At 36.7% G+C, this 15,410-nt stretch overlaps 1 protein-coding gene across 1 annotated transcript in view; it reads right to left on the reverse strand.

Annotated features, from left to right (window-relative positions):
• Window positions 1–15,410, reverse strand: part of COLEC12 (collectin subfamily member 12) — a 235,700-nt gene that overhangs the window by 186,717 nt on the left and 33,573 nt on the right. The window lies entirely within an intron of this gene.

The raw sequence follows: 15,410 nt of genomic DNA on the forward strand, positions 1-15,410 counted from the left end.
TTTAGCAATGGGAATTTCTGGATAAGAATTTATTTCATGTCAACCTCATCTTTGAGAGGAAGTCTGGTGTAATGGAGTTTAAACAACAGGCCTCAAAGTCAGGAAGACCCAGGTTTTAATCCTGGGTTATCATCCCAGAATTGGTAGGTCATTACTCTGACCCATGCTGGTTGTGTGATCCTGAGCATAATCAATGCAGACAATAAGCTTCAGAGGACTTTAGGACATAGTGGCAGGGAAGATGACAGGGCCTAGTTGTCCTCCATCTCACTAGAAAACTTGTATTTGGCTATTTTCTACTAATCCAAGTGATATGAATTGTCTTATTGATATTGCTGACCCTGATGAGATCTTGGAGTTTTGGGGGAAGGCAAGGCAAGGAAGAAGGATGTTCATGAGGAGAATTTGGATTTATTCTGCTTGGCCTTAGAGAGCAAAATTAAGTTGGAGGTTGCAGGAGTTTGTAGTAATGAACAACTTCCCATCTAATGGAACAAGTTGGGTTCCTGCCCTTAGAAGCCTTCAAGAAAGAACTTGATCATTTGGAGGGAAGTCAGAAAGGAGATAGTTTGGATTATTTGTTCTCTTAAAGTCTTATATGTCAGGGGCGGCTAGGTGGTGCAGTGGATAGAGCACCGGCCCTGGAGTCAGGAGTACCTGAGTTCAAATCCGACCTCAGACACTTAATAATTACCTAGCTGTGTGGCCTTGGGTAAGCCACTAAACCCCATTGCCTTCAAAAAAAAATCTAAAAAATAAAGTCTCATATGTCTCTGAGATTTTATGATCCTGGGAAAAATATGTTAAGGGTCTATTATTATGAAGAACAATATGCGAACTCTGGGGTAGAGAGAAATAAAAATAAGACATCATCTCTGCCCTCAAGAAGGGCTTTCCTTAAAAAGCTGAGCATAAGATGAAAAGATAACTGAGTTAACATAATTGATTTAGATCAGTTTTCTTATGATTCATTTTCTTAGAGCATTCTACTTTTACTGATCAGATATGTCAAGAGCCTAAAATGTAGGAAGCTTCTAACTCTAGTTTTGAGGAAAAAATCTAGAACCAGTCCAACAATTTTACTTTATTTTTTGGTGGGGGCAAGACAATTGGAGTTAAGTGACTAGACCAGAATCACACAGCTAGGAAGTATCACATGTCTGAGGCTGGATTTGAACTCATATCCTCCAGATGCCAGGGCCAGTGCTCTATCCACTGTACCATTTAACTGCCCCTAAGGGTTAGTTTTGAGAAACTCTACTCACAAGATTTCTTCTTCCTGGCCCACTGGTGTACCTAAAATAGTGATTAGGGTTTGATTTACCCAACACAGAGTTTAAATGATGAAAGCTTAAAGAAACTCCTTTGAAGCAAAAGTGCTGAAGCAAAATCTGATAATACAGGTGTCATTTGAGTTTTCCCAAGGATGTTTAGCTAAATTAAATTTCCTTTCTTCCATCAGTTCTGAAGTGAACCTCATAAGTAATGTCTAAGTTTCTTCTTGCTATACCTCCCACAGGATAGACTTAAATGGGAATTAGTACAAAGGGAGAAAGCATAAGCTAGCCTATTCCTTTCTTCATGGCAGCCTGGGCAAGGGGGCCTACATGAGGTTAAATGACATCTTATGTCAAAACATTCTTAAGACATTGCAATTCTATCATTCTCTAGGTTGCTAAATATCAGTACTACGTAAACATAATTTGATCTGATTTTTCCCTTTTCCTAGGACATTCTTGAAATGGAGAACAGGAAACAAAATGGTCCTTCAAACCACATTCAAGAAGACTGACTACTCAGGAGGCGTCCTGGCAAGATGTCAGAGAACTTGAGATCTCTCCAACCCTTAGTTTGACTGTCAGGTGCTTGTGTAAAGAAAGGCACATGGATGTGGATTTTGTTGCCACAAAAACATTGGTGGTGGGCAGGTTTTGGCTAGAATAGATATGAGAAAGGAACAGTTTAAGTCCTTAGCCTATTCATTATTCCTCTGCCATTACTAAAGAACTAAGAGAAACAAATTCCCAACTGGCAGATTTAAACCCTATAGAACATCAAAGACAACTGGGCACAAAGTAGAGAGAGATGGAAAAGGTTCATTTGCTCTTGTTGTCTCGATTACTTTCATGACCCCCTATTAAGGTTAATTTCATTTCCTGCCCATTTTTCCTCTAGATTTCTCTCTCCAAGTGCCCACAAAAATAAGCAATAGAAAGTAGTCTTAAACTTTTCCTCCTTTGGAAGAAAAGTGTAGTTGCCCCTTTCCCTTCCTCCACCCCCAATTTCTCAGGAGAGTTAACAGTTGTTCTTTAAAACATATGTGTGTATGTATATTAGACCTTTGTATAAAATTTTGCATATCCTTGATCTCTACTATTTCTGCTCCAACCCCCCAAATTTCAACTTTTGAAGGCAGATATATGAGCTGGACTAGAAATAAATCAGAGAAGAACAAATTTATTTAATGATCCTTGGATTCTTCTTAAAATAAATGTTCCTCTTTTTAACGTCAGTGTTCTTCTGGTGATATTACATAGATGCAAGTCATGGAATGCTACAGTCTCTGAAGAAATTGAGTAACACTTAAAGATCAATGAAGAGATGTGACTAAGGAACAATAACACATTGTTAATGAGGAATTCTGTAGGAGAGTAGTGTAAAGTATAAGATCTGAGAAATATTATCCCATATTATTTAAGTGCCTGCGTTAGGATTTGAACACATGTCTTGATTCCAAGTTCAAGATATTTTACTATTCCATGCTGCCTCTCTTTATCATTGAAAAATAGTTTTCATGAACAGATAGCCTGATTCTTTCTTTCTTTCTTCCTCTACAGAGTATAATAAAGGTACTCCTAGAGCTGCATGAAGAAAGTAAGAAATTCCTTTCCATTTTGATATGGAATATTGGGAAGATTTACCCCACTTCAGCTGCTAATTTCCGGGTGACAAAATCAAGGGGGTGATGGGGTGTTCACTCTGGTGTGAGGACTGCTGAGCCCTTTTCAGGGTTGCTTTCCACCTGGGTCACCTAACTCTCACCTGTGACTCCAAGAAGCTGGAGGATGCACAACGGTCATACCCAGTAAACGGGTTTTGCAGGTGGGTTAAATCAAATTGAAACTGAGGGAGTCTCAAACTCATCAGTGAGTTGGGGAGGAGTGTTTACCCCAAGCAGGTGAAGTCTTCCACTGGTGGAATGGATGGATGAGAATACTTAATTCCAATGGCCATGAAGGCAGCTAAAGCAGGTGCTGTGGAGTGCTTAGACTTCCCCCAAAACTCCAGGAAAACTTGTAGGAAACTCTAGGAAAGAATGCCAGAAGCAGAAGAGAGGTATGTATACGACATTTATAGATCTAACGAAGGCACTTGATACTGTCAGTTGTGAAGGTTTATGGAAAATTATATCAAAATTTAGTTGCCTGGAGAAGTTCATCGGTATTGCATGTCAATTTCATGCTTTCCCGTGTTCTGGATAATGGACGATGCTCTCGAGATTTCCCAGTCACCAGTGGAGTGAAATAGGGGATGTGTTCTTGATCCCTTGCTTTGTAGCATGGTGTTTTCAACCATGTTATTAAATGTCTTTTCTGAGGATGAACACAGTTTCAAGGTCAGCAACTACACTGATATAAATTGTTCAACTTGAAAAGTCTACAAGTCAAAACCAAAATGGAGGGAGTGTTGGTGCATGGTCTTCTGTTTGTAGATGATTGTGCCCTCAATGCAGCCTCTGAAGCTGAGATGTAATAAGATAAGGATAGATTTTTTTTCTGTTGCTTGTTCTATTTTTGGTCTAACAATTAACAACAAGAAAACACAGATGCTCCATCAGCTATCACCACACTATCCATATGTGAAACCACTGGTCACAATAAATGGAGAAGTTTTGAATACTGTGGATAATCTCACCTACCATGGCAGTGTACTTTCCAGAGATATACACTTTAATAATGAGATTGACACTCATTTCCAGAGCTAGTTCAGTATTTGGGAGGCTGAGAAAGAAAGTGTGGGAGAGAAGAGGTATTAGACTGACTACCAAAATGAGGGTCTAGGGGCGGCTAGGTGACACAGTGGATAGAGCACTGGCCTTGGAGTCAGGAGTACCTGGGTTCAAATCCAACCTCAGACAATAATTACCTAGCTGTGTGGCCTTGGGCAAGCCACTTAACCCCATTGCCTTGAAAAATCTAAAAAAAAAATGAAGGTCTACAGAGTTGTTGTGATGACCTCATTGTTATATGCCTGTGAAACCTGCCATAATCTACCAGAACCATATCAAGAAGCTGAATCACTTCCATTTAAATTGTCTTAGGAAGATTCTGAAGATCACCTGACAGAAGACCAGACACTGAGGTCTTTTCTCGAGCTAAACTATCTAGCATTCCAACATTACTACAGAGAAGGCAACTATGATGGGCTGGACATGTTGTTATAATGTCAGACATATGCTTGCCAAAAAAAAAAAAACGCAAATAAAATTATTTTATGGAAACCTCACATAGGGCAAACACTCACAGGGGGATCAGAAGAAGCAATACCAAGAAACCCTGAAGGTCTCGCTGAAGATCTTTAGAACTGATTGTACAGCATAGGAGACACTGGCACAGGACCATCCAGCATGGAGTGCTTTCATCAGTGAGGGTGCTGCACTGTATGAGAAAGGCAGAATTGAAGCAGCTCAAAGGAAAAGTGACATACTTAAGTTTATAGTACCCACTCCAGGTGTTCACATGGACTATTTGTGCCTTACCTGTGGTGGAGCATTCCAAACTCATATTGATCTGATCAATCACAGTTGGACAAATTGTAATTTGTCTCTCTAGTCATTTTGGTCTTCTTCAATAATGAAGGGCAAGAACCAATCAACCAGATAGCTTTTCCAAATCACAGAAAATGGATGTGCCATCAAGGAAAATATTCCAGAACAAATTAACTCAATTGGTTTTCCCCACTCCCAGCATTATATCCAGTCTCTCTCCAAGGAAGGGGCATGTGAGGTTTCCCTCTTAGTCCCCAAATCCACAGATGTGGTAGGATTACTAACACTGCAGATGTCCCTGATTATTTAACCATAGTAAATCCCTCAGTTTAGTCTTTGGGAATAGAGGTAAGGCTGATCCTAGGAAAATTGTGAAGTAAATGGTATTTATCTTTGTTATTTTCCAAACTTCCTTTTCTGTGACTTTGTCCCAATTAATCAATTGCTAGGACCCCCTATATGTAAAGCACTATGCTAAACTCTACAGATATAAAGAAAAAGAGAAAACACACCACACATACACACACACACACACACACACAAACACACAAACCCTTCTCAGTTGGAGGTAAGTCAGCCTACAAAAAAGGTAGGAGTATAATTGCTAAATTGAACCTCATGCCCCCAAGCTATACAGACAAAACAGTTGGTGCTATACCTGGCAGATCTGGGGGAGGAGAGTATGCCTGAGTTGGCCGCAGCCATGACAGCTCATCTATTGTTCATTCTTCAGGTATCTTTAAGTTTTGGTTTTTTTTTTTTAGTAAAGCAGAAGCATTTCATATATATATATATATATATATATATATATATATATATATATATATATATATATATATTCTTTCAGTATACACAGTAATCCTAAGCATTCTTGGGGACTGCAAGCTTTTCAAGAATGCTCTCTCAGCTGAGGCTGAATCAACATTGAGCTACTTCTATGGGTCTTATTTTGAATACGTTGAATTTGAGATGTCTATGGGAAGTCTAGTTTGAAATGTCTAGTGGAGTGCTGATGATTCAGGACTAAAGCTCAAGAGAGAGACTAGGGTTAAATAAATATAGATATGCATAGAGATGATAATTGAACCCATGGGTAAATGGTGGGATCACTAAGTGAAAAAACAGAGAGAAAAAAAGAGAAAGGGTCAAAGATAGAGCCCAGAACTTCTTTCACTCTCAAATACATTTTTATCCCAAATGATTTCTCTTTTCACACCCTACCTTTGTTAAAATTCCATGTCCTTTAGTACAACTATTTTTTCAGTTAGGAAATTGGTGGATAGCAGTATAATTAACCCAACTTATATCAACGTAACGCCATGTAAAATGAAATGAAACGTTTCAGATAGTATGGAGGGGAGATTTATGAGCCTACCAAGTGCCATTTTTAAATGGAAAAGCAGTTAAGCAAGCTATTTGGAAGTTTTGTGGGGACCTTTAAAGGGGTCTCAGATTAATGTCCTGATTAGTTACTTACCAGACTAGCAGTTTTTCTAGTCTCTCTCTCTCTCTCCCTAGATCTAGTCTATTTATTGCTCTTGAACTGTCTCACAGAACTACATTAATTCCAAGTCTCTGTTTCCATAACCCACTGACCCAACCCAACCTTGAGGGAGCCATAATACCTCATTTCCAGTCTTGGAAGTTTCCTCCAGTCTCAAGGATTAGCCATTTGTGAATTATCTTGATATTAAAGGATGGAGTCTTCAGCATAGGTGACCCCACACCCCTCCCAAACAAAACTACTAATGTTGTTTAAGAAAACTCATTTTTTTCTGACTTGCCACATGAGTTGCTTAATTTTATAGCATGATCCTCTGCTTACAAATTTGAAAAATATCAAAGGAAACTCTGGTTATACAAGAAATTAGAGAATTGAAATAATATTTTATCACTCAGGAAAAGTGGTTCACTATTGATATAAAATTTAGGAGACAAAAAGGGGAAAATCCTAAGATTTATAGGACCACCTATTACTCTGTTTTGATAGTATTCCACAAGGTCACCAACTAGAACAGGGAATATTTACATAGGCAAGAGGAGATTTAAAAAGCTACAGTCTCTTTTGAATTCTCAGCTCAATAAAGGTCAATAGCTAATGTGATGCTTGTTTGATGATAACCAGTGAAGCTAACATTTTCATTCAACATATCTTTCATTGACATGAAAAGTAGAAACAAATATAAATATGATCAGATCAACAATCAATTCATTTCCTTGAGGTAATTATTAATGGCAACATTTTATTAATTTTATTAATTTGGCCAATACAGGCATTTGAAGAATGACTCAAATGATTTAATGTGATTGATAGGGAATGAACTCTTTCATATCTTGATTTGAAAGAAGATTGATTCAAGACACAAATGCTTTGCTACATATTTCTATGGGATTGAAGAAGTACATGAAAAGAACATAGAACAGATGGATTGGAGTGAACTACTCTGATCTGGAACCAAGGATGAATTGGTCTGAATTTTCCACTTGTTAATTTTTACCAAATGTTTTAAGTACATTTATTTTATTTGTCTGTATTTTTCTTATAAGTATGACACAGATCGAATGGTAACATAAATCTTCAAAATTTGATTCACGTTAAAACACCAATTAATATGATACCCCTAATTGTATGATACTAAGAAGTACTGTGTCCATTTTATAAATGGAAAATTTCTAGTTCTTTCTCCAACTCTTATTAATGTATTCTTATTCTTAGGCTCTCAGATAACTTTATTCCTTTCTAAGATTTTCCTCCTATAAAAAGTTAGTACCTTTGAACCAAATTAGCTTATTAAATATTTCCAGAGCCAATTAAAAGTCACTGTTACTATTAGGATGGGTTCATGTTAAAATAATAGTTTCAATGATTCAGGACAGATGAAGCAATTTGGAAAAGAAACACTTTCCTCAAATGACTCTCTAGGGCTTAAGCCAGGCAGAATCTCTGTCTTAGTATGGTGTCTTTGCTGCTGGGCACAAGGAAACAGGGTCTTGAATAAAAAACCCAAGTTAAGTAAATGAGAGTATTCATGGAGGGGAGAAATAGAGGACAGGAAGAATCTGGGGTAGAATCTGTTTAACATTTTTTTTTCTCCAAAACACTTAAATTTGTCAGTCCTATGACCTCTAGTTTCCCTACAGAAAGGAGGAAAACGGTGAAAGAACAGAGGAGAGGGAGTATCTGTCTATTCCCCCTAGCTTGGGGTGCCCTCTATTGTACTTTTGGAAATCCTACTGGTGGGAGGCATTTTTATACTTGGCTATTATTTTTCTTTTATTCAGGTACATCATTATTTATATGAATTTTGGTGTTTTTCATTAATTTACACTAAAAATAAAAAGATCTTCTTTTTTGGAATTTTGTGTGATACTCAGCATATTATGGATGGCTGATAAATGCCATGTAATTTTTCAGCCCCTTTGACTAAGGTCATTTTCCCATTTTAAAAAGTCTTAGTAGTCTCAATTTCTCTGCAAATCTCTCAAAGTATTTGCTTTTTCATGAAAGTATTGCTCCTTAAAACCCACCAGCTCTCACCTACATTTTTTTCAAATTCTCATTGATTCCCCTGTACTCATCTTATCTGTGATACAATGGGTAATTTTTTTTAAAGCTCTTGTTCCTTTCCTCTGGTCTCACCTATGTCCTTTACTCCTACCTTTCTCAATCCTGGACATGAAGTTCCATGTCATAGTGCCATTGTAATTGTAAACATAGTATAGAATTTACTACTGTCTTGAATTACCATCATGTGACTAATTAGTAAGATAATAAGAAAATTAAAGCTTTTGATTAGGAGAGAGAAAAAAATCAGAAAAAAGTTTCCCCCCTCCTAACATTTTTTATTTTATTTGATAGAAAATATAAGATTATAAAATTCTTCTTAGATTGATGAATAAAATTTTTGACATAAAATATCCACAAATCTTTACACAGCTTATACTCCCCCCAAATGATTTCTGAACTGTATTCAAGAGGGAGATTTATATGTAAAATTATCCCTAGCAATGACCACAATTGAGACAAGGAGGGTACTTTTGCTGAACTTTCTTTGCCAAACAACCCTAGTAATATTACTTATTTTGAGACTCTATTTTTACTGACAAGTACAAAAGGAAGTAAGTGAAAATTTTATTAAGAAACAGGAAGAATCATTCAAGATTTCCTAGAGTGAGACTTTAAACATGATTAGAATGAGAGGAACAGTATGATTTGGTCAGCAGTTTACATTGCTACAAATCTCTTGGAGTCAAGATTAAAAGGCAAAAATGGAAATGGTATCAGAATACAAAACAAATAATACACATAGGTCATGATATCTTACAGGCAATTTCAGACGACATGGGACACAGAACATCTTTAGGTCTTTTATTCATTCTAAGACCACACTAAGGCTGAATACCAGTGATAATGACAATACTAAAACACAGAATGGTTTGAGACCTGCAGCTCTGAGAAATCCATGGTGGTCTTCTAGGAAGAATTTGTTGAGAGTAGAAGAAATCACAGCAGCCCCAGCAGGAGTGATTTACCCTTTCAGAACTACATAGGTAAGGAGGTTAAAAGAGCGGTACTTCTCCCTTCCTCAGTTGGATGTAAGCTACTTCAATGTAGGGATTGTTTCTTTTGTCATTTTTATTCCCAAGGCGTAGTACTGTGACCAAACATAGAAGTTTCTTAATAAATACTTTTTGGAATGAATTTGGATCCTTTGAGAGTCCCAACAGCTACTCTCTGAATGAAGGAAAAATGAAGGACATGAGGTTTGACAAGAGTAGCTTACACAGATAGCCCTAGCTCTCTATAGAAATATACTGACCTGACCTAGAAGCACTCTACATGATGGAAGAGAGGTTGAGGTAAATCTAGCCTTAAATAAAATAACCTTTTATATAAGTGATTTTGCCATAAGTATTCGAGCTACAAAGATGAAAAGCTTTGAGAAGCTTGTACTCTAATGGCAGAGTTTGAGGAGTGGAGAGGAGGTAATGGCATGATTACAAGTAAGTTTGAAATAGTGCAGAATAGAAAAGTGACAAAAGAAGGATCCAAGTAAATGAGGGAGGATCAGGGAAGGTTTGGTGAAGAAGTTCTACTCTAACTAAGCCTTGAAGGGAAGTGTTTCAAAGGAAAAGATGAAGAGGGAGTATATTCTAGGGCATGTGGGGCAACTTGTAGAAATGCCCAAATTAAAAGATTAAGGACTAAAATCATGGAATAGTGTCCTTTAACACCAGAATGTTATTTACTGGTTGATTGTAGAGTGCTAAGGGAGTGGGAGTGGACCAGGGACTGGGGAGGATATTTAAGCACTTGTATTTTGTTCAGTAAATGGAGATCTTGGAGAACTTGTCATTCTTGTCTCCTTTGTCTCCCACCCCCTCAATGTTCACCTGGGTAAAGGTTAAGCAAGTCCGGAAAGGGACTCAACAATATGGAAATGTGTTTAGCACAGATATATATGTATAATCTATATTAGATTGCTCTCTGTTGGGGGAAAGGGGAGGGTAAGAAGGAGGAGGGGAGAAAAATATGAAACTCAAAAATAAGTTAGAGTTAGATTGTAGAGTAGAATTTGTATTTTATTTCATTTTTATTGTTTTTTGAATTTTATATTTTTCTCCCCAATCTTACTTCCCTCCCCCACCCCCAACAGAAGTCAGTCTGATAGTTTTTACTTTGTTTCCATACTCTACATTGATCATATTGAATGTGTTGAGAGAGAAATCATATCCTTAAGGAAAAAATAAAATATAAGAGATAGAAAAAATATGATACCTATTTTTTAAAATTAAAAGTAATAGTCTTTGGTCTTTGTTTAAACTCCACAATTCTTTTTTTGGATATAGATGGGTATTCTCCAATGCCAATACTCTAAAATTGTCCCTGATTGTTGTGCTGATGAAATGAGCAAGTCCATTAAGGTTGATCATCAACCCCATTTTGCTGTTAGGGTGTGCAATGTTCTGGTTCTGCTCATCTCACTCAGCATCAGTTCATGCAAATCCTTCTAGGCTTCTCTGAATTCCCAACCCTCCTAGTTTCTAATAGAATAATAGGGTTTCATAACATACATATACCACAAATTGTTCAGCCTTCCCTAATTGATGGACATTCACTCAATTTCCAATTCTTTGCCACCACAAACAGGGCTGCTATGAATATTTTTGTACAAGTGATGTTTTAGTCTTTTTCATGATTTCTTCAGGGTATAGACCCAGTAGTGGTATTGCTGAATTAAAGGGTATGCACATTTTTGTTGTCCTTTGGGCACAATTCCAAATTGCTCTCCAGAAAGGTTGGATGAGTTCACAGCTCTACCAATAATGTATTAGTGTCCCAGATTTCTCACATACCTTCCAACATTGACCATTGTTCTTTCAGGTCATATTGACCAATCTGAGAGGTGTGAGGTGGTACCTCAGAGATGCTTTAATTTGCAATCATCTAATAATTGGTGATTTAGAGCAATTTTTTCATATTACTATGGATCACTTCATCTGTAAATTGCCTCTGGATATACTTTGACCATTTGTCAATTGGGGAATGGCTTTTTTTTTTATAAATTTGACTCAGTTCCTCTATGTATTTTAGAAATGAGTCCTTTGTTAGAAATACTAGTTGTAAAAATTGTTTCCCAATTTACTACATTTCTTTTGATCTTGGTTACAGTGGTTTTGTTTTACAAAAAAGTTTTTTAATTTAATGTAATCAAAATTATCTAGTTTGTTTTTAATGATTTTCTCCATCTCTTCTTTGGTCATAAACTGCTTCCCTTTCCATAGATCTGACAGGTAAACTACTCCTTGATCTCCTGGTTTGCTTATAATAAAAGTTTGCATTTTATTCTAGACTCTCACCATTTTTTAAAGTAATAGGAATCCCCTAAGTATTTTAATAAGGGAAATGACATGGTTAGACCTGAGCATTAGGAAAATTATATTGGTAGCCAGGGAAGACGATGCTTCTTAGTAAGAGAAGGAAGTCAATCATGAAATGACATATAAGGGATACAAAGAGACCCATTTCTTGCAAACTTTCATTCCCATTCCATTTTTTTCTCTGCTGGCTATGAACTTGAATTAACAAAATTTAAAATCATTAACTCTATTTGATTGCCTCTAGTCTTTTGCGCTAAGAGGTCTCATGAGTCATGGCCTCTTCTTACCTTTCCAGTCTTCATATTGCTTCACTCTCTCTATGTCCTCTATAATTCAGCTCACCATCCTTCTTGCTTTACTTCATGCTTTATATCTAGAACACTCGGCTTCCTTCACTTTCAGTCCTGGGCTTCCCTTTTTTCTTTCTTGGACTTCTTTGGTCTTCCCAGCCCTTCTCCTCTTCTCCCCTTCTCCACCCAATTTGTAATTACCAGAAGGGATTATGTTACATTTGTTCTTATATTTTTCAAGTACATAGTTGCTTTCATGTTATTTCCCTGTTTAGAATCTAAGCTCCCTGAGGGAAGGGATGATTTTGCTTTTCTTTACATCCCCAGTACCTAGAGTAATATATAGTACTATTAAATGGTAAGTATTTATAAATTCTTGTTGACTGACCTATGCTTAACCATTTTGTATCACAGTCCCCTTTGGCATAGCTGAAACCTATGGATCCCCTCTCAGAATTTTTTTTAAAAAATTATTTATTTAAGTCAAGGGGGTTAAGTGACTTGCCCAACTAGACAATTATGAAGTGTCTGAGGTTGGGTTTGAACTCAGGTCCCCCTGATTCCAGGGCTGGTGTTCTATCCACAGTACCACCTGGCTGCCACCCTCAGGATGGTTTTAAATGAATAAAATAATATGTTTCAGATTACCAAAGAAACCAGTAGCATTGAAATAAAATACAATTTCCCCCCCTCCAAGTTCACTGACCCCATGAAATCTATCCACAAACACCTTTGAACCCCAGGTTAAAAGACCCTGCTTTAATTATGTTAGCAGAGAGCAGATCATGACACTGAGACAAATAGGGAACAGGAAAGGCAAATTTTAAGTGTGAAGAGAAAAAAGGGAGAATGATCCACTTGAGCACTGAACCCTAGAGTAGGAAAGAGAGGCAGAAAGGAATGAAGAAGACAGTAGGGAGGCTCTGTCTGAGAACTAGATTCATCTAAAATAGGAAGAAGTTCACCCCCCACCAAAAAGAACAACTCCGAAAATGGAAAATGCCCCCCAAAATGTAAGTGGCTTCACAATTTTTCTTGGACTGACCATGGATAGCAACCTTTATAAGGAGCTTTCCCAGAACCTGGGACTCTAGAACAACGGATATGACTGCCCTATACCTTAAGAAAGATTTCTATGCAATTCACAATATTGAAGGAAATATTCAAAACCCTGGGGGGTCTTTTTTGCTTGAATTTTTTTAACCAAAAGGATTGATTTCTTTCCCATTCTATCTACTACAATATACCACTGGGAAAAAAAATCCTGTTTTTCATGCTGTCAACCAAAAACAAAATAAAACTCAGCTAAGTGGATTTTTCTAAAACTCCTCCAAAAATAAAAACAAATCCTATTCAGCTTAAGGTCAAGTATAAGAAATATTGATTCCCTACCTCACCCCCTCACCCAAATTTACAAATAACTGAAAACCAGGGAAGTTGAGATGGGAATTATAATTGAAAAGGTTGGGCAATTTTGACTGCTTTGCTCAATACTACAGTCATTATGAAATGAATGAACTACTGTTGATTTGGTCTATATAAATTCACTGTAACTATTTTACTTTTCCAGTAAAGACTTTGAGATACTATTGAAAAATAGAAGCTGAGAAAACTCAATTTATAATCCAAATTGTCTCTCCCCAAAATCACAGAAGAAACCAAGTTATTATTCATGTTGGAGGCAGAAATCAAGTTAGATTCTTTTCTTTTTTTTTATTTTGCAAAGCTATGCTTTATGGAATGGACACTAAGATGGTTCCTTGGAACCTCCCAAACCCCTGATTTTATGATTGTCTAAATAAATCAATAGAGAGTTATTTGAAGCACACAGAGTTTGGGTCATATGGCTAGTTACAAGAAAATTTTTACCCTAAGCCATCCTGACTTATATTATCATAAAGTTGAAGTTGTAAGGACCTTAGAGGTCTTCCAAGTCTAACTTCTTATTTTACAGATAAGGAGACTGAAACACAAAGAAATTAAGTAATTTACCCAGGATTATATAACTAGTAAGTGTCTGAAGCAGGATTTACACTCATCATCCTGAATCCAAGATCAGTCTATATACTATATCAATCTATGTACTTTACTACCTTAATTTAAGAAATAATAAATTTCTTTAGAAAATGCTTTTTCAAGAGTTTTTAAAAAGTGATAGACCTTTCTAGATGATGAAACTTGTTTCCCCAGAAGCAGGGAGACAGACTAGATGACCCATTTGAGGTTTCTTCCAACAATATTATTATTTGAACAGTTAAAAGAAATTATACCTGATGTTTTCTTTTTGTGCCTATTTCTGACAATATAATCATTGTAAATTCTCATATATTCAGACATCGTTGAATTCATTATGATTTACAGAAAACAAGCTAGAGTTATTGACATCTATGTGGAGATGCTTTCTTCTCATAGGAGTGTCAACCCAGACTTAGATTTTATTGTTCTTTAGCAATTTTCTCTTTTCAGTTCCATCCCTCTAACTTATTTTTTTCATTCTTTCTGTTTAAAGAGATTTGGAAAAAGGTACTGCTGAAAGAACAGTCTTCACACTGGGCTCATTTAGTCATTCCGCACAGGAAATGATGGAAATTCCTAACATTCTTATCAGGGGAAAGGGTTAACATTGCTGGTGTCAGTCTTTAACTAAAACTAAAGGAGGGTGGTGAGAGGAATGTGAGAGAAAAGCAATAGTTTGTTTTCTGAAACAGATGACTTCAAAGGATTTCTCTACTCAAATCTGAAGGCCCAGGCAGGGAGCAGCTTTGAGAAGGGCAGTTGGGTCCCAAAAGCCCAAGCAGGGGACCCCAACTGGGACATCAGACTGTTTGCCCTTAGCAGCATCTACTCAGGAAACTACTGGGTTTTTTCTCCACTGAAACCAGAAACTTCACCCTGCTTCGAAGAAGACTTTCCTGTTGACAGGAAAATAGTTAAGGATGAATGGTTTCTCTTTTTCAAAAGGAAATCCAAATGATCCACCATATTCAGTCCTTCAGTATCCTCTTAGCTTCCTGTCAGGTGGCAGCTCAGGGAATTGACAATAGGTACAAAATGTGAATTTTGTGAATTGTGTTTATAAACTAGGAGATACATAATGAACAGGGGCTAGGAAGGGGAGGTTGGAGATAGTGGTGAAGTCTCAGAACTGGTCCAATTCAATAAATATTTATTAGTCCTATTATATACCCAGTACTTTGCCAATTAAACTGCTTAAAAAGATTATTGTTCAATGATTTTGAACAGGATGATGTTAAAGAGAAAGTCCTTACACATCAGTGGCTATAAACAATAATAATTTTCATATATCTAATACTTTGTAGAAAATACTTTCTTCTATAGGAACATTAAAGCACTATTGATTCAACATGAATTAGTTTATCCATTTTGGATAGCAACTTGCAATTATGTGAATAAAGTGACTAAATGCCCATACTCTGACATAAAGACTCCCTTAGTAGCCCCATACTTCA

The sequence above is a fragment of the Macrotis lagotis genome, chromosome X, assembly GCF_037893015.1.
Source record: "Macrotis lagotis isolate mMagLag1 chromosome X, bilby.v1.9.chrom.fasta, whole genome shotgun sequence".
In the NCBI taxonomy this organism is placed as follows: Eukaryota; Metazoa; Chordata; class Mammalia; order Peramelemorphia; family Peramelidae; genus Macrotis; species Macrotis lagotis.